Here is a 24605-nt window from a genome sequence, read left to right as displayed (position 1 = left end):
GCATTTTGAACCTGGGAGTTTCCCTGTGTAAGCTAGAACAGATGTCTCTCATACAGTAAATGGAATGTTCTTTATAAAGATTTTTCTGTGCCTCTAAGCACCTGCCTGCCATTCGGGATATCTTTATGAGCCCAGAGTGATTCTTTTAGCCTCCATGCTCACAGGAGCATGTCATGCTTGGCACAGAGGTATAGGCGTTGCTTGCAGGAGAGACAAGGGCACTGTGCCCTTTTGCCTGTAACATGTATTACCCATGAGAAGCGCACATATATAAACCTCCAGATTTTCATTACAGGTTATTGTCCTCTTTCTTCAAAGCTAAGGAATTTTCATGAAGTGTATATACATCTGGTATGGGATCAATTCAAGATCACAATAAAAACATTATTTATAGCTCTACATTGACATTTGTTTATTGTATAGATGACATCACCATGCCAGACTGTTGCTTTAACTCAACATTTCCCACTTATATTGCATTTGTGATCCTGTATATTGCCACGGGACAAATCATTAAAGAGGATTGCATGAAGGATAATGAGTACCATAATACTTCTAAGCCTCACATACACTCTTTAGCTGGACTCAAATTCTTTTGATCTGTTGAGCAAAGTTGCAAGGAACAGAAAATAACGGATGTTGAATGACACATTTGCTTGTAATTTTGAATTTTCCAAATCCCCTTGGTGTACCTGTGTTCCCCTTTTCCTCACTAATGAATTCTGACACTGAAACAGATGTTGCCCTATAAATTCTCTTACATTATTTTATTTCCCAGCAATGCTGCTGCTCCAGATTCATTCAGTAAGAGGTAAATGCTCAAATATGCCGACCCCTTCATCATGTCTTTCCTCTTCCCCTCCTCTTGCTGTTTACTAGATCATGGTGGACTCCGTCCTGCACCATGTAAAAGAGTGACATGGGAATTACAAGTTTTTAGTATAAAATACAGCCAAATTTCTCTTATTTTCTACAAACAACGTTCTGTTGGGTAATTTATTAAACTGGGTAGGAAAAAAATAAAATATTTTGTAAAAATTCTGTATTCCTCTGTAATAATTGCAACTTTACCACCAAAGTACGCAGCTGGACCTGAGGCTAAGCCCAGTCACAGCTGCCAAATTGGGAAAGCAGCTTTGCACTGCCAGGCTGTCCAGTCCCCTGTGAGCCCTCTAGTGGTGCCTGTCCAGCCTTGGTCCCCAAACCCACCAGGGGCCACCCAGAACGGCACCACCACCACACTGGCTGCTGCTGATCCAGCCATTGTTGGGCTTCCACTCCATGTTGGTTTGCCATTGCACAAGCAGCAAGCCAGTGCACCCCATTTCGCTGTTGGGGCTGGAGTGTTGTTTTACAGGACTTTACAGTTTTGCTTGTAAAACACCTTCTTTTGAGCAGCTGTAGAAAGCAGCCTTTCTACCAAGGGACTTGTTCCAGACGATTTTTCTTTCTGTGTTCAAAACTGTACAGAAAAGAGAGGTTTATTTGTGTAAAGTAGGAAGTGTATTTCACTGGCTCCGATATGTTTATATAAGGGACTTCACTGGCTCCGATCTCAGACTAATTGGCCAAATTAAGTTGCCTCAGACTTCTTCGACGTATGGCACGAAATGCACTTGTAATTAAGGCACAAATGTTGTGGCACAACATTATTTCATGCTTCTGTACAGTGGATCTGCCAGTGGAGTCAGAGGCTACGCAAACTGAGTGAGGGTGGCCCTGCGATTTCTGTTGTTCTGTTCAGATTTCTGAGAAAATGCCCTTTTGCCAGATCAGAACCTGTTGATTTTTTCTTGAATAACTCTTGTTCTTCTCCCCACTCACCACTTTTTATTTTCCTTCTGCTGCTTTCTAAATTTTCAGAACTTCCACAATTTTATGATGTCTTGAAAGCTTAGGGTAACAAAGGGAAAACCGAAAAAACAGGGAAAAGTGCTACCACTTAGTTTATTATATTTGGCAGCACATAAGAAACTCAAAGCTAAACTACCAGAAAGTTGAAATACTTTGAAAATATTCCACAAATTATGAAAAACATTAAAAAAATGTTCACCTCAGACTTTGCAAAATGAAAATATTTTTTATTCCATTCTGGTTAGTTTTTATTCCATTGTGGTTTATTATTACATTTACCAAAAGTCGTAACCGTTTAGGTCTGAATTGTCCCTCCCGGTGCAAGAGAAAGGTTCACAAGCATCATTGTGGGTTTTGCTGGCTGGTTGTCACTTGGGAGGAGAGACACGGCCATTTGTCTCTCTCTCCCATGGGAAAGGCCTTGGTGGCCAAATCCAGTGGTTTCCCGAGAAAACGCGTGAATTCAGAGGAAATTCTTGGAGTTAGTCTTCCTTTTACCTCATAGCCAGATCTGAGTCCATGCCCTTTTCCTTTCCACTGGCCCACCCGACCACAGTGAAGCATGACTACCAAGGACCTGCAATGATCCATTGCCATGGCATCATGGGGGAGCTCTGAGCGAAAATTCCCTGTCACCTCTGGCTGTTGTGCATGGGGGATTCACAAACAGCAGGAGGTGGAGGCTCTGCACTGCCTTTGAGAGCCTTGTTTCTGTTTTAATTTGAATTTGCAGGGGCATGTATTTCTTGCAAGCAGATCCATGCTGCCCATGGGGACAGCTCTCCTGTGTGAGCTGGGTGTCCCTGTGCCTGGGTGTCTGCCATGAGGACCTCTCACTTCTCCAAACCAGCAGGGCTGGTGATGCAGCGTGTGAGGAGGAGGCGTGCGGAGGGCTCGGCTCAGCGCCGCTGGGCACTGGAGCTAACGCCACCAGCTAACACACCTCCAGCTACTGCTGGAAGAAAGACCCGCAGACATACAACTCTGTCCCTTCTGCTGTCATGAGAGAAGCTCACTGTAGGCTGTTCTGCCTCACGTTATGCACTGAGTATGTGCAGGCAGCCACGGGAGCATCTTCGTTGGCAGGGGTGCTCCTGAGCCCCCGCGCAGCTTTATGTGGGCAGAGGTGGGCCATCGGAGGTGCCCAAGCTGCTGGTGGTCCCAGTCACCCTGCGGACTCACGCCTGCGCCTGGGGCAGGGTGCCGTGAATCATGCAGTGGGGTGAGAAGCAGCACAGCCCAGTATTAGCATCTCCACTGTAAATAGGTAGAACAGAGGGGATCTTTCCTCAGGGAGGATTCTGGATTCACAGTCATCTGCCTATAAGCACTGTAAATCCAAGCTCCAAAGCCTTCACTTCCCTAAAACCAATGAGAGTTTTGCCTGAGTAAAGGATTGCCATAAAATCTGAACAGGCACTGCAGGATCGGCCCTTCTGGCATCTTATCATTTTGTCTTGGCTGCTGCATACACGTGCTCAGGGGATACCTCCAGAGATCAGTTTTTGCTGCATTTGGCTGCTAGCTGCTGGCTTTCCAGCCTAAGATCATATGTGATTTGGCCTGGGGACACATCACATGTAGCTTTACATCAGAAATGGTAGTTTGCCAGTAGTAGGTATAATTAACAGACCGGAAAAAAACCCCAAACAATAGCTTCAAGTAGCCTCAAGTCAAGTTGTGGGTAGAATATTAAATAGACTACATTTTTCAGAGTGTATAGAGAAAATTAAATCTGTGGCTGGGGAGTGGCTCCAGACAACCTGAGGGGAGCTTTGAAAGGCTCATTAGCTTGTGGTGCTGAGATCTAAACTTTGGATTCATTGGGCTGTTCGAGCCCCAGGAGTATTTCCTGGGCTTTCACAATTTAGACTCAGTCAGATCGCTCCTGCACTCACTCACCTTGAGAAAGAGAGAAGATGGCAATTGTTGACGTGAGGTTCATCAATGGTTCATGACAGCCTGTCCTGCCCTCAGGATTAATAGGGTAGTTGTGCACATTAGATACTCTCTGGGGATCCAGGAGATTTGGGTTCAATTACCAGGTTTTCTATGGATTCCATGGAGTTTGGCTTCTCTTGTCTGCAAAGTGAGGATAAATAACAGTTCCCTTTTTCTGCCTTGTGTCATTGAATGTAATGACTTTAAAGAAAAAAGAAACTCCTCTGGCAAAAGGAGCTGTCAGATCTCGATGCCACTTGGAATTAAGAAACACTTGTGATACAATTCAACAGGCACTATTGAGAATTCAGTGTCAATCAGACAAGGAAAATCAGCGTGGGATTCAGGGCAGGACAAGGACAGAATGGAAAACCAGGTAATAATAATCATTTATGTGCATATAAAGTCACAGAAACATAGAAAAATAGAGGGGAAGGTACCCCAATGACACTGTATCCCTTCCTGGTTCTCCAAAAGTTTTGCTGTTCCCTACAGATATTTGTCTAGCCTGCTCTCAAAGATGTCCACTCCCTCCATCAACACCACATTTTCATGCCTTGCTTGGCATAAAAATGGCAAGATGCAGCATTCAGTGCCTGGTTAAAGTCAAGACGTTTGCCCTTGCCCACAAGGCCTGCTACACCACCACAGGATGAAATTCACTTTATTTCATAAATTTGTTCTTGATGAATCCATGCTGAGTGCTATTTATTTCCTTGCTATTGATTAAAAAATTTCCAGAGGATTAAAATTGACTAGTAAAGGCCAAAGTCTTACCTCTTTTTCACTAATATGGATCATCCTGGTTACCTGGTTGTAGCAAAGACTGATATAAAAAATATACAATAAATTTAAGTCTTTTGCCAAGAGTTGTAACCTTGTTGAGCTGTGATGCAGGGCGTTCCTTGGCCTTTTTCCTTCTGCAAGTGTATCTATCAAATGGCCTCCTCTTCCTCTGTATGTCTCATGGTAACTACTACTTGATGTGTGCTGCGATCTTCTTTGTTGTCTCCTCAGGAAGGACCTGTGTGTTCAACAGCTCATGCATTTTGTCAGCTGTATCAGCTTGGCTAATAAAGATGATACTTCTCCACAAAAATTCAGTGTCCCAAATGCTGTAGGTCACCACCACTTGCAAAGCCACCATGGTCATGCCCCCTTTTGAGATGTTCCTGTTTTGCTCTTGCCTCTTTCCTGTCTCAGCCTTGCCTCTCTTTTTAGACTTTATGCTTAATTCACACAATATAGTTTCACATTTTTTGTTTCCCTGTAGCGCCCAAAGCCATTGTTTTAGCCAAGTTAGTCACTAGCCCAATTGTGATGTTTGCGTGTGTGCCCTTACTGTCGCTTCTTTGAGGAAATGCCAGCTCTCCTTGGCTTCTTCTCTTTCTTCCCTCCCCTGGAATCTGTCAAGTAGTCGTTTTCTCCATTTATTTATGCTCAGATATGCAGTCCCTGTTGACATACTGTCAGAGAAGTTCTGTGCATGTCCTGGGGGCCTACTTTTTATTACTATTCCCATTAATCAAAAAGAAAATACAGACACATGATTGAAAATTGTAAATCTTTTGCTTGTCTTCATTAGGGATTCTGTATAGACTGGGGAAATTTTCAGCCTGAGTCTTAGGGAAGAACAAATAAAAGAAAAATTAAACATAAATTCAATAAATAATATAATGTAGCTTTTCAAACCTTCTGGCAAAGTTTAATAAATCTGAGTTACTTAGACACATGTTTATCATATAACTATTTGTAGGAACATGGTATATATCAAAAAAGTAAAATTTGCTTGCATTCCTATAGAGACATATTGTAAGGTGTGAGAAGAATGTCCTAGTCAACAACTGTCCTTTGCTTTCAAAAGATGAAATATGTTCTCATATAAATAAAAGAACAAGCCAGTAAGTCCAGGTTATTTCAGTGGAGGAAAGTAACAGTTAATCCAGGAGTTAGATTTTTCATTGCAGAGAGCATTTTACAACTTTGAAGTTTCCAGAATGAATATTGCAAATGAATCCTATGAATTGTGAAATTGTGAATCCAAATGAATTGTGAAAAAATACAAGATGGTTAAAACATCTTGTGCTAACAAAAATTAAGACTTTGACTGAAATAAACATTTGGGAAGAGGTTATAGTTTATAATACAAAGAAAAAGAATGATGATATCCAAATAGAAAAATGTTCAATGTTATTAAAATTATACTTCCATTTTTTTTCTACAGTTGACTTTTTTTTTTTATTGGAGGCCGAAAGTATCCTCAAGACAGCTAACTGTAGTCAGTGTTTTGCAAGAAAAATCTTTCCATTGGAAGACTTCCAGCCAGGTCTCCATTTCAGTTCTGTAGAACATATAATTGATTTTTCCATCTAGTTCTAGTCTATCAGATGCATTTAAATCTGTTGTATGCTGACTGTTTTATGTGGGTGACATTTTTTATTAATTTTAAAGGACAATTTCTTGTTTCCAGTTTTCTCAGTGGAATTTTGCAGTTACTATCCACAAACTGAGGTCCAGATTTTGATGCTCTTATTCTTGCTTTTGCACTGTCGCATGACCTACCTGATGCTTGTAACTACAAGTCTGTTGGGGTGACAGCATGCACATGGTCAGCTAATCTGGACTATGACAACATGAGTGTTCATGCCTCAAGATGCTACATGGTGGCCAATCTGAGTGCTCCAGCCTCCAGGCCCTCATGGCGACTGCCCACAAATGCAGCAAGATCTGGCTGTGAATCCTGAGGTGGAATTCATCCCGCAGAGCCAGACACCTAAAAGCAGGGGTATTTACAGGTAAAGGTGTCTGAGATCCTCCTGCTAACAGTGACAATCTGGTCAATGCATCAAAGGAGTTGGAGAGCCTTTCGTGATGACATGTAGACATTTAGCTGAAATGCCTCTTGACTCAACTGGTGTATTGGCTAGATTACTAAGGACCATAATGGGGCTTAGACACCTAGATTTTTCTTTGCAGAGAGCATTTTACAACTTTGAAGTTTCTTTCATTCCAGAACGAATATTGCAAACAAATCCTAATTGTGAAAAAATACAAGATGGTTAAAACATCTTGTGCTAACAAAAATGAATACTTTGACTGAAATAAACATTTGGGAAGAGCTTGTAGTTTATAATACAAAGAAAAAGAATGCCTGTGGGCACAAGTGTCCTGATCCGTGAGCTGAATCCAACCTCTCGTATCTTAATAAAGCGGTTGGATCTAGGAATCATGTATCTGTTGTTCTACTGCAAACTCCCCTCTCGCACACAACGGAATGGCCCAAACCCTTCCAAGAACCTAGAAAATGAGTAAACCCCCCCGCTCTTTTTCAGTTTCTTTGTTGGATGTGTTAACCAAGATCAGAGCTGCAGAGCCACTCTGGTGTGCTGGTTTGTCATGATAGTTCCTGCAAAGACACAAATTGGGACTGAGGACTGAAGAGCTAAAGCTGGTTCAAGGTAAGTTTCAGGGAAATCCCAAACTTTCAATGACATATTAAAGTTGATATTTCCAGTCTTAGAATAATGCTTGAGGATCATTATTCTCTCCTCACATCATTTCAGCATTTCAGATGGATAGAAAGTAATCGTACAGCACATGAGGGAATTTAGGTTGCTGCATACTTGAATCAACCTTTAAACAGAGGACACAGCAGTATTTGTAAAGCAGGAGCTGCAAGAGGACTGAATAGCTTATTTTTTACTTCTTGTTCTCACTCATTTGACTTTCTTTCCCCTTACCCAGCAGTGCAACTACTGTGCTGGGTACCAGCAGTAGAAGGAAGATGGCAGCATCAAAATATCAAAATTCACATACGTAGAAGTTACTCATCAGGGATTTTCCACTGAATCCTCAGAGTTTCTAAGTGACACTGGCTTAGCACAGTTTTGGTATTTCTCTAGTCTGAAGATGGACATAGGAAGATTGCTGAATGATTTGAATGAGTGGCAAGTAAGACAAGGGGAATATTTTCTTCCTCTGCAGTTGTTGAATTCATGTGTGGACAGTCTGTCCCAGCAGCTTGAGAGTTGTTCAAGAAAAATCAGTGCTAGTTGGCTACAAAGAGTCTCACTACACATCTGTCTGGGCCAGCTCCAGGTCTGATCTGGAAAGCTGAGTGGGGATGTGATGATTCCCTTCAGCATCTTTCACATCACATAAGCCTGTCCTACTTCTGACAGCTGCAGAATAAACATAGGGTTTAATGGAGGAGAGCATATGAGTATTCCCTTGGATAATAGTTTGATGCCAGTTAGAGTTTAACGTTCCCATATTTTTTTTAACTAATAAATACCTCCGTGAAGGAAATATTAAAGGAAAATCGTCCTTTACTTATCTGGTTACTTGGCAATTGTGTGAAAAAGGGATCCCAGGACACCCACTGCAAGCTATCCGCCTGGTGGTTAACTTCACGTTTGGTTATCTGAACAAGCCTTTTTTATGACTAACTAAATGCCATTCAATATGAAATTTGCAACTCTGTCAGCTGCTCATTCATTGACTGCATCATTGCTATTCTTATGTCAGTCAGTTGTAACAATGAATGAGAAACAAATTGTTTTATCACTGGCAGGAAGAATGATTGTAGCGCACCTAAAATCTGATGACAGTTAGTGTGTTGATATGACTGCTGACTGCCTGAAAGAGAAACAGAGAAGTAAGACAGCAGAAGACTTTCTTGCACACACAGTTTGCTGGAGAATTCTGAATGGATGACAGGAAAATGTTCTTGCATGGCACCGCCACAGGCCTTGCTCTGGGAAACTCATTTCTAAGACATTACGAGCAGCAACTCAATCTGCTGACATCTGCAAATACCTGTGCAGTGCATAGACTGCCTTCGGTATGTACAGGAAAAGCACTGAACACTCAGCTCACTGTCTTAACATATATGATAGTAAATTTTGTCATTTACTGTAGCAGAAACATGATTCCACAGATATTTCATTCTACTGAGATATTTCTTTCAATGGGCTTGTTCTGGAAGTCTATAAATAGTATCTACTGAACATCCCAGCAAGAGCTTTGCTTATTCTCAGCCATGTCCATATCATCCTCTGATGGAAATAGTTGAGACTTAAGATGATAAAATCCACTGTATACTTTTGACTCTATGTTTAACATCTAAGGACAACACCAGTCAGACAGGGTCTTCAAGCCATACATCAGAAAGGAGCCTGCTCATCAGCTTCTTGACGTGACCGCAAAAAAGACGACAGTTACTTTTATAAACAGTGAAATTATATATATATAATTCTTTGTATAATTAGAAAACTATACCCCCATGGCAGCTGGTGCACAAAGAAGACTGGTAGGAAAATGTGCTTCAATTACTGAAGAAGAGCTGGATGACATTTCTGATACTGTGCATGTACCAGCCACATTCATCATCACAGAAGGAAATTGAGAAATGGGTACATGGTGGAAACCTGGTGTTCCCAAATGCGTCAATTCCAAATGGACTTGGAAGCAGCAGCGAATCATACATTTTTTAATGCTGCTACACTGTAAGAGGTAAAATAAATGACAGTTACATTTTTTCTTGTGTAGAAACTCTCTTCTTTCACCAATTTTTGCTCATCCTGATTTTCCAGACATACTTGGTTTTACTTTGTTCAGCTAATCAGTGGCCTATATTATTATATAAGGTCTGTAAAGTGACTTCTTTAGGCATATTCCCAGGATTCACTTTTTAGAAAGAAGGATGTTAAATTTTCATGTTTTAGACAAGGAAAGGTTTAGAAGGGAAAATGAAGCACAGCATCCATTCTGTATAAGAAAAACGATCCCTCTGTATATTTGCACTTTCTGTGCACTGCCGTGAAGCAGCTTTGCCATCTCAGTAAAACACATGAAAGGTGTTTTGATAACTAGAAGTACCAACCAGCACCTTCTTGCAATAAACAAGCCCTCCAGCATGCAGTGCAGACAAGAAAAAGGTAATCCATCTTTCTGACCAATTCAGCACTGACTGTGTAATATTATCTCTACTCAGTGTCCCTCAGTGACCAAAGTGTTGGTGCTGAAGGCCATACACACACACTAAGCCTTTCAGGGGGGTCTTGCTTTGCATACTAGCTGGATGTGGTCCCATGGACTGAATGCCCCTGCGCTGTTGTGTGCATGGCTGGAGTACATTCCCATTTGTTTGAAAAGGATCCAATCCACATCCTCCAAAACTCCTCTGTGATCACAGTCAAAGCATGGCACATGGAGACATTTGCTTCAAAAGTCCCACCCTGGTCTGCACTAAGTTGCTAATGGAAACACAGACAGCTCAGGGGTCTCCCACTGGTGTAGCAGAGAGACTCAAAAAGCTGAAGGGGACAGTGAGTCCCCACTTCTATAACCTGTCAGGCAACATTTCCACAACTTCTCACAGTTGCAATATTGGCGGCATAATTTTCCAGCTTTAATGGTGATGGCCTGCAGATCCACGGAGTCTGGATCTCTATATCCCTTGAGCCCTACAACCCAGCCATGACTGCATGGAATACAAATTAAGGTTATTCCATGTTCTACATCCATGTAAGGACATTTGTCATGAGGTATCCCCTCACAGAAGTCAAGGGGATATCGGCATGGACCCTGAGCAGAGCCAGCTGCCTGCCCCACCAGCATCTTGAGGCCCACCAGTCCCCCTGTGCAGTTGAGCCATGCCAGTTGAGACCAGACAGAGCAAGCACTTAGACGGTAACTGATTAAATAGGGGTTATGGAGTATTCAAGGAGGCTGCCAAAATGCCTTGTGATTAATCAAAATCTTAAAAAAATTCAGGGAATTGAGTGCTGCAGAATCTCACTCTGTTTTTCATCTCCCAGCAAGGTAAACAAATGAGTCTGCTCCACACTAGAAGTTAATCTCAGCTTGGGAGACCCTGGAGCCAACAAAACTCATAACCTTTCCCAAAGCAGATCCCTGTCTCTTTCCTAGTGATGGTTTTTTAGCTAGTGCACTCTCTTCCCAACACCTCTTGGACCATCTCCCTCAGCCTGGCCCCCTGGCCCCTCTACCCCTAGCTGTCACCCACCACCTCCATGTAGTGGTGGCCCTAGGAGTCCCCTCTGAGGCCTCCTGCGGGAGGTGCAGGGAAAAGCCCACTGCACAGGGGTGACAGATGCACAAACACCCCATGGCAGAGGGACGGGACTCCTGGAAACACATAGCACAGCTCAGGCAGGGGAAAGGATCTGTCCAGTTACAGAAGTGAGAGCAGTTGAGTTAGGTCCATTTACAATACCCTACTTTACAACAGGTGAAATCCAGCTCTTTTTGTTCAGAGATTCCTCTATGCTCCTTCCCTTCTCTCAAGTGAAGAAGCTTGAAATATTCTTCCCTCTGTTGCCCGAAGTGCTCCATGATGACTCCACGCATCCCAGGAACAGGGCAGCAGACTGCTCTGCATTGTGTTCCAAGACACCAATACCAGAGGTCCAGCAGCCAGCATGCCTCAAACACAGCAGAAGGGCAGGCAGGAGCTGCCCTTAAGTTAGGAACCCCAAAGCTGTAATTTTGGACAGGAAGACAGAGCTGGTAATACCCGTTTTATTTGTGGTGGGATTGCTTGAAAACCAGAGAGAACATGATGCTCGTGATGTTGGGGTTCTTGCTGGAGGCCTTCTCACAGTCACGGGACTGTTCGTCACAGTGCTTCAGGAAGCCTGCACTGTGCTGAGTGGTCTGCTAATGACTATCGACTCCTTCATTTTACATACACCTGACTTGCAATTTGCTGAATGCGAGTGTTTTTTTCTCCCTGTCCAGTGCCATCAGCCATGGGATGCTGGGAGCAGCTGGGAAAGCAGCATGAATGCCGGCTGTCACCCAGGGCCAAGGGCCTTATGGGGCCTGCTTCTGCCCACAGCTGCCTGAAATACCCCATGTCAGAGTGCAGGGAGACGCCAAAAAATCTCTGGCACATACGGGCTGTGCTTTCTGCTTACGCAGACTGGATAAGCAAGCACCAAGAGAGAATACGGCATTTTTCTTTTAATATTTAAGTTTACATGTCAGCGCTTTGAAACTTAAACTTTGGAGGGAGGTAATTTTCTGCATGGCGACGCACATATTGGAAAAGCTTTGGGCTTGTCAGTAAATGGCATATGCTTATCTGTGAGACCACAAACATCGACGCACCTCTGCAAGCTGCGGCTCTGTCTGGGTGCAGAGCTGTGAGGGGCAGAGCTGTGTTGCTCTGGCATAACAGGCATTTCTGTCTTTTTTTTTTTGGTCTCCTGTGTGCCCAGTTTCCCATGGCACCTTCTCAGCCACAGCTTCTGTGACTGCTCTGCTTGGGGTGCATCTTGTCCCCACAGAAACTGAAAAATGAAATTAAATTAAAATATATTCATTGCTGAAGTTTTGTTAATCTGCAGAGGGAGCCAGACAGGAAATTTGTACATTGGTCATCACTGACATTGCAAATAATATAAACTCCTTATTTCCTTCACAGCTGGCTGGAAGCTCGGCTCTTCGACACAATGAGAGGAAATGTAATTTTCTATTTGTGTATTGTTGGAGGTTCTCGTTTTTACAGCTGCTATTTGACTCCCTCTACTTTTTATAAAAGGCTCTTGTTTCTTCTCATGTGCATGTTACCTCCCAAAACATAAACCTTTGGAAGATCCGCAGCACAGTCCCCAGCTCTCACATCCATACTCTCAGTGGGCATTGCCTCTGGGAAGAGCAGATGAGCCATCAGCCCGGGGTTCACCTCACCCCCCAGCCCTCCTCCCCCGCAACTTCCCAGCGCAGCCACCCCCCAGGGACTCCTCTGAAAGATGATTGAAAACAATAACATTGGTAATAGCTGACCTGGATGCGCCTCAAATATTTGCCACATGATACAAATGTTTGTGGTTATCCCATGAACCATCCTCCAGACAAATGTTTTGAATTATCTGTTTCCAGGAATGAGCTCTCAGGAATGGCCCAGAGCAGCTTTCCCAAACATGTTTGCTACCTTGAGCCAGGCAGGTAGCTCTGCCACACAGGTGAAACCCTGCCCTCGTACGTACCCTGCCCGAGCCACCTGCACGCTCACCGTTCCGCGGGGACACGGGCAGGACGGAGCAGGCAGCGTGGCAGGGGCACGGCGTGCCGGGGCGATGTGTGGGGCAGGCACCGGCTCTGCCCAGGCTGCCGCTGGGCACCGAGCAGGGACAGGACCCTGCGGGCTGTGGTCCTGGGCGCTGTGCCGGGGTGCCAGAGCCAGGCAGCTGCACAGTCTCCGATGGCAGCCCAAGGGACGGGCATCCTTGCAGGTCCTGAGAGTCTCCCAGGTCTATTCCTGTTTCTCCTTGGGACGTGACAGTATCTCATTATTAAAACTCTCCCTACAGGAAACTTCCCACACAGCGGAGTTTGATCTGGCTTTAATAATTATCACACCTAGGCTCCAGTCTGCAGACTGTTAACAGCAGCCCAAATTACAAAGTCCTTAGTGCCTTATGATAATAACCTTGGTTAATAAAACTGGGGGAAGTATATAACCACAATAAGGCTGCTATGTATACACAAAGGCAAGATTAATAAACCATTGTTGAGCCTGGGCTAAGTCAATAAAGTGGAACTGATTATAAGCCAGGACAGCAGGCAGGTAATCATTAATCTGTATGTGTGATATTGAGTCTAAAGACCAGATGTTACCTGAAACCTGTGCAGATGCATGGGGTGTCCGGGAGGGCACTGCAGCTGCTGTTATCTTACACCCCTGCATGCAGAGCAGGAAGAGCTGCATTCTTTGTGATTAACCCAGCTTGAACTTTGAAATCTGAGTCCCGAATATTTGCAAGAAAATTGCAACTAAGAAAGAGGATTGGAGTTTGAAATGTCCTTTGGTTCTACCGTGTGGGACAAACAATTCCTCCCCAAACATATGGCCTTTGCACGTCTTTTTTCCAGGAGGAATTAGCACTGAAGTTTAAGAAGAGAAAAACAGGGACACAAAACCGAGAAATACCAAACCCTAAACCTGAAAGTCTGAGAGAGTATTTATTTATTTCAAAGAAGCAGAGCACAGCTTGTCACAAAAGTAATAAACATGTCCAAGTTCAAAAGAAGTCTTTTCCCAAATACCTGGGTAGCACTTTTTACCCATCTCATACTCACAAATGATAGTATTTCCCAACCTCCTTTATACTCCTTAATTAAATAATTAGCTGATCAGTCACTTGAGTTATTGTATGAGAAGGTACCGTGTTTCCAGCAATCACAGCTTTGCAGCTGCAGATTTCCTATGTTGACAAAGAAAATTGTATATTCTGCGGGCTTTAACAGAGCCATTTTCCCCAGCATTGGCTGGCCAGTAAAATGATTCCCTTTTTCCTTTCCTTTTCCTTTCCTTTCCTTTTCCTTTCCTTTTCCTTTCCTTTTCCTTTCCTTTCCTTTTCCTTTCCTTTCCTTTCCTTTTCCTTTCCTTTCCTTTTCCTTTCCTTTCCTTTTCCTTTCCTTTTCCTTTCCTTTCCTTTTCCTTTCCCTTCCCTTCCTTTCCTTTTCCTTTCCCTTCCCTTCCCTTCCCTTCCCTTCCCTTCCCTTCCCTTCCCTTCCCTTCCCTTCCCTTCCCTTCCCTTCCCTTCCCTTCCCTTCCCTTCCCTTCCCTTCCCTTCCCTTCCCTTCCCTTCCCTTCCCTTCCCTTCCCTTCCCTTCCCTTCCCTTCCCTTCCCTTCCCTTCCCTTCCCTTCCCTTCCCTTCCCTTCCCTTCCCTTCCCTTCCCTTCCCTTCCCTTCCCTTCCCTTCCCTTCCCTTCCCTTCCCTTCCCTTCCCTTCCCTTCCCTTCCCTTCCCTTCCCTTCCCTTCCCTTCCCTTCCCTTCCCTTCCCTTCCCTTCCCTTCCCTTCCCTTCCCTTCCCTTCCCTTCCCTTCCCTTCCCTTCCCTTCCCTTCCCTTCCCTTCCCTTCCCTTATCCCAAAGGACATGGTGATAACCCAACGGTGCAGTGTGCCCACCCCACAGGCAGGCATGGGGAAAGTCCTGGCGCAGGCTCCTGCACACCGACCCCACCGACACCTCTTGCTTACACAAGTCACAGCCAGAGCACACTACTTATTTTACCCTTGTGAAAGTGCTTTAACTTAAGAATAAAATATTGTTCTACCCTCTGCCCTGCTGCTCAGCATAACTCCAGTGTTAGCTTCCATAACTACAACAAACCTCCTAAGCAAACAGGTTTTAAGCTCTGCTTCCAAACCAGGCTGGGTAAGGAGCAAGCAAGCTCAATTAGGTGCAGTGGCCAATTCATTGCCCCCTCCTCTGCCTCCGCTCTTCTCTAACCAGGGGAGAGACAGGGCTTAGTACTTCCACTTCACAGCTCACCCTGAAATGAGTAAATAGGGTATTTGTCTCCTCATCTGCATGGATATTTTAATTGCTTGGAGGCAGCACAAAGTCTCTGCAATGTCTAAAGCCATGGAGTTCGAGTGGATTGCTTCGCTGGAGGAGGGCAAACATAGCCCCGCTGCGGCTGCAAGCAGCTCGGGTATTCCCAGCTGTGTCACCTGTGTGATAAACAGGGCTGAAGAAGTTGATTTCCCAAGGTGCCAATGGCTGGTCAGACTCCTTCCAATGTGGGGGCGAATCTCCTCATCATCTTGCCAAAAAAGCACAGCCCTGGTGGCAAGCAGAGCTGGCAGCAGGGCAAGGAAGGGAGAGAGGTGATGGAAACTTCCCAGGGAGGGGTTATTAAAGAGACTGAACAGGCTCTGGTACATCCAAGCACAAGTAAACGTAGCAATGTCAGGCCCAAGTGCCCTGGTTTGTCTCATGACAGCACCTTCACAAACATCTCAAACATTTGTTTTCCTTTGTGCAGCCTCACATGCCACCACCCTGCACCAACAAATACAGGCTCCTCACTTTTTAAGCACAGCCTTATGAGGAAATATTGTTACAATGAGCTGCAGCTCAAGCCTGGCATGAAGATAAAAATGAACACAGAAATAGCAGGCAAGCGAGAGCGTGTGCAGAATCAAGTTGCAAGGAGAAGTGGGGCCAGGAACAATTGCAATGGCTCCCAGGAGCCCCACGGGGAGAAGAGGCCTTCAGATACTGAGAACTTCAGGAGATCTCTTAGGAAGAACTTGCTGTGGAATTAGTAAAAGCTGTTTTATGACTCTGGACACAAAAATTAGCAGGTAAATTTTTTTTCTTAGGTGCAGTGAACAATGGTGCTGATGTAGCACCACCTTCACCAAAAGGAGCCGCTGTGTCACAACAGGGTCTGTCTCGTGGGGCAGGATTCTTGCAGAGCTCGCATGAAATGTGGGGCCAGTAAATCTGGATATGCATCTGCTCTGCTTGACGTCTGAACAGGCCTGACACCAGAGAACAGGTGCTTAATGTGCTCTGAAGTCCACATTGTTTGAAGGACATCCCCACTAGTCCCCCCAAACCACTAGTGGCTTTGCACATCCTGGCCTCATGTCTCAGTCTTCTCAGCAGACTCTAATGCCAAGGTCAGCAAGGCTGCCTGAGAGAAGCAGCTGATAAGGACATCACGTAAATCCAAAGCCATGGATTTCATTGAGTTTAAGGGTAGAAGATCACCAAACGACCTGCAGATTAGGCATTTAACCAGTAAAGTTTTGCCTAGTTACTTGTCACTTGAGCCCATAGGCAAGAATTAGACAAAACCAGATAACTGCTCAGGGAACAGAGCTACTAATTGCCATCAGCAAAGGGCAGGATTTGCCTTGCTAACAGCCACATCCAATTCCTTGGCCAAAATCTCCTGGTAGGGGAACCAGGTAATGTCATCCTGACATGGGGAAAAAGAGCTTCACTGTAGCCTCAAATTAGATCCCAGGTACGTGGACAGGGAAGATTGAAAATTCTCTGCGCATTTCACACCCTGTCTCCTCAAGACTTACAAGGTTTTCCTCACCCCTGTGTCATTCTATGGTTCTCTCACAACATCCCTCTAGAAGCGCAGACAAGGAAATTATATTGCTCCGATCTTACCAGGGCTGTGTTGGAGAAGGATAACTCTTTCTCTCTTTCTCTTTGATGGACATCCAGGAGATCCTGGTAGCTCCAAGATTTCCTTAACCCCCTATTTTACTCCAACCTGATGTTGAACTCCTGCTAAGGCCCTGGGAGTTGCTGCTGGAGTGATGACCTCAGCCCTTGTCTGAGCCACCGCTTGCCAAACCCACACATCCCACCCTGGGGTTGTCATCATTATTTATCTCCGTTTCCATTTGCAAAGAGCGAGTGGTTTGAAGGAAGGGGAAGCTGAACCACCCATCATCTCTGGGGGTTGTGGTCTCATACCTGCACAGGAGCAGAGGAGTAGTCCTGGGCCTGGCCACCAACAGGCGCTCTCCTGGAGACCTCCCCGTGCCCCAGGCCTCTTGCAGTTGCAGGCTTGGCAGCTGGCACAAGCTGGCCCCACCACACACATCTTTCCCTAAATATTATGTTCTTCAGGGTGTTGGTTTTAGCTGTTGTATTTGGCAGGTTTCCTTCATTGCCTTTAGCAGCAAGGACTTACTGATAGGTAGGAAAATTTGAGGACATTAGCGGCTTATTCCAGCTCCCCTGCTTTGTCTCCTACACACACACGTCTCCCCTTTACTACTGTGCCCAGAAACGGAGCCAGACGCTAAGGACTGGGGCTCAGGGGCAGCATATATGCGTACCTTCCTCCTTGCAGAACATTTCCATGATCAGACTTTCTCTCTGTGTTTTGTGTTTCTGACAATATTCACAAACTTCTTGGTAGGATGAGATGTGGGGTAGATCAAGAGGTTCAGATTTCCCTGTTGGGAGACATGTATAGGTATTTTTTACCTCTTAACACTACAGTCTGGCATTTCAAATCTCTCTCTTAAATGCCAAAAAAGTAGCTACCATCTTGTCAGAGTTCAGATCCTGTGTGCTGCTGGTCTGTAAGGACCTCAATGGATATAATAGTTGCTCCCTGCCAGTTTCTGAAAAACTTGGTCTTATTCCTACAGGTACTTTTGAATATTTCAGGCACACAAATACGTAGTCAGAAGAAAGAGGAAATGGGAGCTGGAGGGATGTGGGAAGACACACAGTTCTTTGATCTGTGAATATGGGTTGTCACTCCAGCATTAGGATTTGGGCTGAAAGTTTATACCAAAGATGTGTAAATCCCTACCCCTATTCTGAGGAAAACATGTAAGCAGAAATAAATACATAAATACTCAGCTGAGACTTCAGATGCTTACCAAGGCCACCCAGTGAGTTGGCTTTTATTCTACATCATGTTTCTGTTCTATATTTATGCATGTCTTTCACTGTGGGGTGCTTGGCTCCAAGGGCGACCACGACCTACCAGTGCTACGCCGATGGTGGAGCAAAGCCTCCTGTGCTGCACGTGCTGAGCCTTGCTGCACTCACCTCGCCAAGTCTCCTCCAGAAAGGGAAGCTCCTCAGGGTGGAATATGTAGGGGAGGAAATCTCTTTGGCAGGGCTGATTTCTGAACATGGTGCACGAGCTTCATCTTACTCAACGCTAGCTGCTGGAAGGTACCTGCTGAGCTGCTAGTCCTTCCTATTTCCATTCCCACTAGAGCAAGTGAAGAAAAATGGAAGAAGAGTCATTTACCCTGGATCTTCATGACCTGGGTCCTCCTGGGAGGTGAGGTGAATGCCACCCTGAGGAGCTTTGCAGATTTCGGTCCAGTTTGCTGAGACGAGTACAAGCCAGCCCTTGTCTCTTAGTTTGTTCTACAGACCTTGGCTTGCCCTTCTGGCAACTCCCAATGTAGCCAAACCCAATGTCATCTCCTGTGTTTTACTCTGAAAATGGGGGGCTGTACACAAGGGCTAGTTATTCCTATTCCTGCTGGTTCAAGACCAGCTAGTGCAGCTTCACAGGAGCAGGGGGCTGAGTCCCCTCCCAGGACCACTGCCTGTTGTGCACTGTGCATTCTCTGGAGTTCAGCGGCGGAGACATCCAGCTCTCCTGTTTATGCTGCGGCTGCCTCCCAAACACCATTTGAGGATCCAGGCGAGACAGGAGCACTTCTTGTACTGTGTACAATATATACAAGCTACAGAATAATTTCTGTCTCCAGGAACTCACAGTCTAAATTAAGACAAGATTGCAGTAAGAGGTGTCATGAGAACTGGCAACAGGGAGAAAAGAGGACGGGAAATAGGAAACTTGCTACAATCTCTTTCTTCTTTTAGCACACTGCCTTTTTGTTTAAAGCAAACTTTCCTGTTTTCTGGAATGATGTCCCAGTACATCCCACTTCTCTACTGTTTATATCTTCCAATATCTGGTGCTTATATTGCATCTCTAGATACATAATGCACCACTTCACATAGGATATTAATAAGCAGAGGGTATCTGCACAGAGTGGTTGCAAAGAACATCTGACTGGTGGCATCGCAGAAGGATGCCTGGAACTGGGGTTGTTTTCCCAGATGAATATAGGCAGGACATATCTGAGACCATTTTTTTCTCCATTCCTTCTCATCACATACATATTTTCAAGACTCAGTCTGGACAAGCAGAACATCACGATGTCAACCAAGGGAAGATGTAAATCTCCTTAAGCAATTTTTAATGAAAAAAAAATACTGAGTTACGCTGAGTGCCATAGTTTCTGGGTGGCTGGCTTTAACTTTAGCAATCCATACTTAAAGGGAAATTTTACAGTCTTAATATATTCCAGATGCTCTCCTAGTCACAGATGAAAGCTCTGTCGTCGTTTACTGTTAATATTTTTGTCAGCAGTAGAATTTTATTGTAATACCCCACCTTATTTGTAGTCACTATTAGTCATGAGAGAAACTTCCTCTACAAGTAATCCCTGGGTCACTCCTTGAGTGTCCCGTCTCTCTCTATTTAATTAAAAAACATTAACTGCTTGTTGTGTCCAAGACTTGTCTATATAATGCATGTGTACAATGACTTTTTACCTGATGAAAACCATTTGCTTCTAGCAGTTAGACTAAAAAAATAAAGTTATACTCTGCAGTAACAATAGTTGGCTTTATAACAGCTCTCTGGTGGAATGAAAACAAGAGATTTGCTTTGAAAATAAACCTACATGAACTTGGATCAACAACAAGGGATGTGAAAGTTTGCTGCAAAAACAAGAAACGTATTTCACGCTGTTAAACTTTGATCAGATGTTAGTTTCTCACAAGGAGAATAGTATTTAAAGATGGCAATTTTGATCCTTTGTAGTGACCAATGGTCTGTCTGATTACAGAGGGAAGGGGATTTGGGGGAATCACAATAAGGCAGATTATCAAAGCACAAGTCCTCTGGATGGACATCTTAAGACCTTCCTTATTCAATGAAGAGCAGCTAGAGTGAAAAAAAAAGTCACTACATGATGGGCTCCATATGATATTCAGTTAGTATGCAAGTTGGAAGCTGCTATGTCATTTTTTTCTCACCACTGCCTCTGAAGATTAACATGGATTTTGAAAAATCAAGTCTTACTACTCCTGCTCTTGCCTCACTACCTTCCTCATAGGGCTCTGGAGCTGCAGACAGCAGCTGGGAGGAGCCATGGGGATACACACACTTCCAATGCTGTGGCAAATTCTTGGGCCAGCTCCTCAGCACCAGAAGCAGGGTTCTGCTCCTTGGAAAAAAGAGTTTTCTCTGGATAGAGCAGTGGTAGGAATTAAGTTTGCTGAGTCCTGAGGTGCTGTGTGGGGACTTCATGAGGATGAAGCATGTCTTTTAGTCCTGGGCTGTATTATCAATGTGAGCATAGTAGGCTATGAGCCACATCAACAGTGATCTCTCTGACACACTGGACATTCCAGTGTTGGAACCCATGAGGATAATGTTTTACAACATGATGGGAGCCTGTGCAACCACACTGAAGCAATAAAAGATGGCTGCTGGTTTTGAGCAAAGTCTCTGCTGGGCAGCACAACTCCAGGCTGTGGCATTGCCAGCACAGCTCAGTCTGTTTCATGAACCAGCCTTGCAGATGCAGCTGGTCCATGGTGGAGGGCATGAACCAGCTGTGTCAGGTGGGATCTGGGCATGGCTGTAGGATGGTGTGCAGTGGGACCCAGCTATGCAAGTCCCGCACACACACTCTACTTGTGATTTGGCTGGGAAAACTGTCATTGAGATGTCCAGGACTGTGGCGGCCCTATTCTGTGTTAATTCTGTCAAACCCTAGTGATGCTGAACCTCACCAAGACGAAGCAAGGGTCCTCTAAAAGGACTTATCTGTGCACCCTGCTGTGGCCTCCAGCAGCTGAGGGTTTCCTGAGAAGGAGATGGCTACTGGAGCCTGCACCCCAAATTACTAACCAGTGTTTATTCCATAATTAGTGCCTTTAAGTCTTGACTAGAATCTGGTTTTGCTCAATGATGGACAAATGTCACTGCAGAAGGATTCCTACTCCAAAACCTAAAACCAGAAGAACATCTAGGGAACCTATTAAATACTGAGGAGTATGGGCTCTGTGTTGAACTCCATACCTAGAAATCCCTGCGAAGAAGAGCTGTAACTTGCTCATTTAAAGCTGCCTCTGGAATATACTATGTGAAGTGCAGCTGGGGCATACACCTGTAAGAAAATTGGGATGTGGACCTGTTATTTAAAGCCATTGATGAATTTATCCATGAAAGGAGAAAGATGGTGGCAAGGGAAAAGGAAATACTGCCTACATGACTTGATCGAAGGGGTCTAATTGGACTGGAACTCCCATATTTGCTGCTCTCTGTGTCTCATCTAGTTTTGGTGCCAGGACACCCATGCTGCTGCGAAACCCCAGGGATATGGCTAGAAACATTAAAAGGTTTATTCCAAAGTCCTTGTTTATACTATCTGGATGAATATCAGCAAGTGCAGATTCCTGAAGGGATGTGAAAAAATGTAATAAATGCCCAAGGTCTTTGGATGCTTCATCTTCTGTCGGCACCTTAGGGTGTAACCAAAGTGCTTTTTTTAACTTTTTGAAAAGTTTCCTTTTAAGTTTACAAACTTACAGCAAGACTTAAAGTGCAAGCTAAAAAAGATATTGGGGAGATAATTACTATCCAGAGGCCGTATTCAGATTACAGCAATATTGGGATAAAGGTTTGTCAGGTTTCTTCTGTCCCGTAGCTGCAGCTGTGGTTGTATCTTCGTGAAGTGGCCAGCAGAAAAGCACTTTTCTTTCAGCTCAGCTCTTCACTGTGTGAAACTATTCAAAGAACATAATGGAGTCATGACTAAGGAAAGCAAGAGGGAGATATTCTGCAGCAATAGAGCGTGTAATGAGCCTTCATATCATAGAGGCTTAAAGAGGTCACAGCTCATCTGAATGTCATTGAGACACTAATGTACTGTATCTGAATTTTCTTTTGTACAGCAGTATTGTGTGCTGCTAGTAATATCAGTGAACCACATCTAATTATGGATGGTACAGCTATATCTGCTGATGTTAGGTTATTGAGCAAATTTCAGAAAGACTTTGATTGGAAGGGAATAGACCCCAGTAAGTGGACTGTGCCCTCCTTTCACTTTGGCACCATTACCATCATCCAGGTGCTGTTATCGCATGTGAGCACAAAATCTCCTGCAATGCCTGCACTAAGAGATGAATGACAACACAAAACAGGAGCAGCAGCAACTTCTGAAGCAGCCTCTGCTCTTTCCTGATGTTTGTGGTTAAGATGGTCATTGGAAAACCTCATCTCTGGCTACATGGAAATTGCATATCAGTGTTTACTACTGACTTAAAATCCAGCAGACTACTGATCCATCCTCTGACACTGAACAGATGACACCAACGCACTATTATATATCACACTGTCTTTGAGTGCTTTATGGCTTGAGTCACTCATAGTTTTGAAGAGAGGAACCTCCTAGCTAGTTGAAACCTGTTATGATAATCTTCCTTTTCTTTTTTACTTTCTAGGAACCCTACATCTGTAAGCCATAGGTTGATAACCACTGGTACTTACTTAATACTGCAGTTGGCCTATATTGTGATTTGCAATGTATTAAGGGTGAGCCAGGTGAAATACCAGACTTTACCGGATGCAGGTCAACTAATTGGCTGAATTACACATGGTCTGTTGGTTAGCATCATCCTGTGGTACATTCATGGACCATTAGTCAGCAATCCCGTATACCAGCTTTCTCTTGCTCTTCCACTTTCTTTTTATTCTGTTTTGGGGTTTTTTTCCCCTTTAGTTGCTTATGGGATCTCTTTTCCTGAGCTGTGGTCTTAGTTTAAATCTCTTATCCTCTTAAGCTCTCTTTTTCCTGCATTTTGTTCTTTCTATCATGCCTCCCATGCCAGCCCTGCAGCCTGCCACCCTCTGAACAACCCTCAGGCCCCTCACTTCCTACCTGTGCTCCCCAGATACAAGCTGGGGTGACTGTAGCTGTCAGCAAGCAAGTACCTGTTGTAGCTGCTGTGAAGGTTCATATTCGGCTGCACAGTAGTTGGTACCACAGCCTGTATTGGTTGGAAACAAGACACAAATGTGGAACAATTCTTTGTGTTTTCCTCTTAAGCGTACATTGCTACTGCCCTTCAATACAGAATTCAGGTCTTTTTACTTAAGATTGTACTTGCAGACAGTTTTAGTCCACCTTTTTTTTTTTTTTCTAGTCAATTCATAAAGCTCTATGTATGTACAGCTCTGCCCCAGCCTGTTTAGATAAAGAAAATACTCTTTCCATTCCTGCATATGAAGAGGGAAAGGGCATACTAAATTCAATAGGCTTGCACAGATCAAAGAATATGACTCTGAAAATAGAGCTAGACCACTTCCTAGTACAATTCTCCTTAAACACACACAACCGGCTTGGTAATTAACCTTCAACCTTTTGTCAACATTTTTTCCATGCAAGTTCTTGAATTGATTAATGAAATTTTGTTTGCTGAAACGAAAATGTAAAGTCAGGTATTTGAAAGCTAATACATGGAATGATATTGCTTTTCATCTTTTCTGTCTTGCCATTATACTTTTAAAATAAGAATTAAATACAAGGTGAAAGAACTTGCTGACAATTTTTGGTCTCTGTTCCTTCTACATGTTGTGTGAAACGTATTAGTTCACTAATAGCTGTTCAAGAGCCTCTCCTGTAATAGTTACAATAAGTCAGATGACAACTGTTGCTACTCTTAATCATCCATACAAAATGGTTTCTTCACTAATTTTCAGCAGTGCAAAGTCCTTTTGCCTATTTTCGAGGGCATGCCTCTTCACAGGTCAAGGATGTTACCATAGCCGTCACTATCATGACAACAATCTACACGAGAGCTAACTTGAGTAACCCAAAGTGCTTAGACCCAGTCTTGGGTCATGCTGCCTCTGTTTCCCCTGCACTGCCTGCGTGACTGGCTTCATATCTTCAAATGCCTGGTCCATGCTGCCAGCTTTTAGCTTTTGGCTTTGGTGTCTTGGAATATCAAAATGTCCCCGTGTTTCACATGGTGACAAGACAACTCCCTGCACAGAGGATTCATTGAATCTTTGCAAGAAAACCTGTCATCAAGTACGTGAGGTAAGTATTTGCTATTTAATACCCAGCCAGATTATTTCTCCCATGCATGCTATTTTCCTACCTGGCTTCCTTCTCTAAAAACAAAGGTCTGTAATATTATTATGTTTTAATTGGCAAAGCCTCAAGCCCCAGCGATTCTCATTTCACGTGTGAAAAATGCGATGAAAAATGGAGTACCCTGTTTTGGTTTTGCTTTGCTCTGCAATTAAAGGCTGTTAAAATGCTGAGATTTTTTCCCTATTGAACCCTAACACCGAAAATCCAACTTAATCAGCAGCTGAGCAGCCTGGTGTCACCCTGTGAAGTCCAGTCAACCCCGCCTTCCCCTCTCTTGACCCATGAATGAAATAGA

This window comes from Leptosomus discolor, chromosome 6, assembly GCF_034619465.1.
Source record: "Leptosomus discolor isolate bLepDis1 chromosome 6, bLepDis1.hap2, whole genome shotgun sequence".
In the NCBI taxonomy this organism is placed as follows: Eukaryota; Metazoa; Chordata; class Aves; order Leptosomiformes; family Leptosomidae; genus Leptosomus; species Leptosomus discolor.
Note: the sequence above shows the minus strand (reverse complement) of the source record.